This window comes from Amphimedon queenslandica, unplaced genomic scaffold, assembly GCF_000090795.2.
Source record: "Amphimedon queenslandica unplaced genomic scaffold, v1.1 AMPQUscaffold_11100, whole genome shotgun sequence".
Taxonomy (NCBI): Eukaryota; Metazoa; Porifera; class Demospongiae; order Haplosclerida; family Niphatidae; genus Amphimedon; species Amphimedon queenslandica.
In genome coordinates, this window is record NW_003548655.1 from 1 (window position 1) to 2352 (window position 2352).

The window sequence follows — 2352 nt, forward strand, 5'->3', positions numbered from 1 at the left end:
GATAGGCTAGTTCTTTAGGGTCAATAACTAACTCTTTTACCTCTAGACTGGGACAGGATTCTTTATAAACACTCATTACTTCTCCTATCACATCTCTTCTTAGAGACACCATATTGTCACTGTAACCTTTCTCACAGGACATCATTACTAGTACACACTGGCTCTCATCCACAATCTCTACCAGTGATCCTACACCATGACCATTAAACCAATAAAGTCCATTCTTCCAAAATGTACAACGTCGCTTTAACTTGTCACCTTCTTGAGGTTGAGCCATTTTAAAAGCAAGATGTAATGAGAGGACATGGAAGTATCGAGGAGGAAAGAAATCATGTTCTCTAGTACACTGTAGACACCAACCAAACTGGTACACTTCACTAGTCATCTTCTTAGGTCTATCAGTAGACAAAAGACATGGAAAGAACAACAACCTTTCTCCTCTTCTTTGAGTCTCTGAGGCACTGTCTCCTGTCTCCTCTCTATCTCCTTCTATTAAGTTTGTCATTCTTAAGAAAGATGGATCATCCAATTCTTGACAGAGTTCCATGTTCTTTAAGAAACAGATCAACATGTCAGGATCATATTTAGGGAAGAGTCTAGTCAGACCAGACACACTAACAATACCAGTATTGCTAGCAATGTCAACGTGTTCTTTGAATGTCTCTGGAGCAAAGAGAATCCCATCCACCTCAGTTAGTAGTATACCCTTATTCACCACAAACCATACCTTGTCTTTACTTTTAAGAACACTGATCAAACCAGTTGAGTGCAATGAATAAAGAGCATCCAAGATGCCTTCTCTCTCATCTGGTATGAGGTAATCAAATTTATTGTCCTTATCAGCAGACATTACATCTGAGAGGGTCAGTATATTCTTTTTCCTTTCCACCAGCAGTTTGTACAGCTCATGACAATACAGACTCGATTTATTTCCTTTTGTACTACGAATGGACTCACAGGCAATAGACAACTTTTTAAAGAAGGAATCCACACCACTCCCACCAAGCTTACGACAATCTAAGAAGACACTATCACACCTTTCCCTTACAATAATCTCCTGTATTTCTTCCATTCTCCCCCTTTCAACAGGAATAATTATTTCATCCACATGACTGACTATTACAATAACATGGCATTGACTAAGAGCTTTCTGTGCTTCATTTCTCACAACTGTTAGCCATTGATGAAGCTGTTTGACTGCTTCTTTCTCCAATATATTGACTACTATCAGGAACACACCACCAGAACCTTGTAACAGATTCTCAATGACAGCACTGTGACTGGAGTAGTATTCCGAATGACCAGCAAAATCATGAAGAATGATGTTACCCAGTGTCCTGTGTTGCAGTTTATAAGGAATGATGCCAGCAGTACAGGGCACTACCCCTCCAACATTTCTAAACGAACCAAGAACATAAGAACCAGTAGCTGTGTTATTGATGACATGACTAAGAGTACTTTTACCAGCTCCAGGATTACCCACAAGGAGAACGTTAACATAAGAATCAATTGGATGAGATATTTCAATGTAACCAAACTTTTTGAAGATAGCAATGATAGTATCAATATCCTCATTCCATTTAGCTAGTTGTAATGGCGTTTTCCCCTCACTGTTTTTAGCCAAAGGATTACATTTACCAGTTGATAAAAAGTATTTAATAACTTCAGGTGTGCCCAACCAGGCAGCAACATGAAGAGGTGTCCATCCATAATTATCAGGAGTCATTACATTACAGTTACACTCATTAATGAGGTACTTTACAACATCTATGTGTTTAACAGCACAATGAAGAACAATCCGACCATTATTATCACGATATTTTTTATCCATTATATGACCATTGATGTTCATGACCACACACTTCAAGACACAAAGTAATCCTTCACTAGCTACATAATGAAGAAAAGGGACACTGTCACACCCAGACACAGTAGTATCCATCATTGGATTACAGCCACACTCTTTAATAAGATATTCAACTATATCAACGTGATTACTGTTAGCAGCTATATAAAAACAGGATTGACCAGTGCAGTATCTATTTGGATCAAAGTGATATTTAGTGATGAGTTCTCTCGTAACATCTAACCAGCCATTACTTATAGAATAATAAAGCAGGCCAGGTTCATCCCGGTGAAGTTCATTAGGATCTTGTAAACTTAGTAACCGAACAGCTTTTTTATGATCTTTCCTTTCAAATGCATCCTTACATTGTTGTTGACGCCTTTGTTCTTCCATTATCAAATTAATTTTGGATCAAAGGCCAAGGGAATGAGTGAGAGGAGAGAAAGAACTAAGACTCGACTAAGACAGCAAAAGGTCAAACCATTACCATAGTAACACAAACAAAA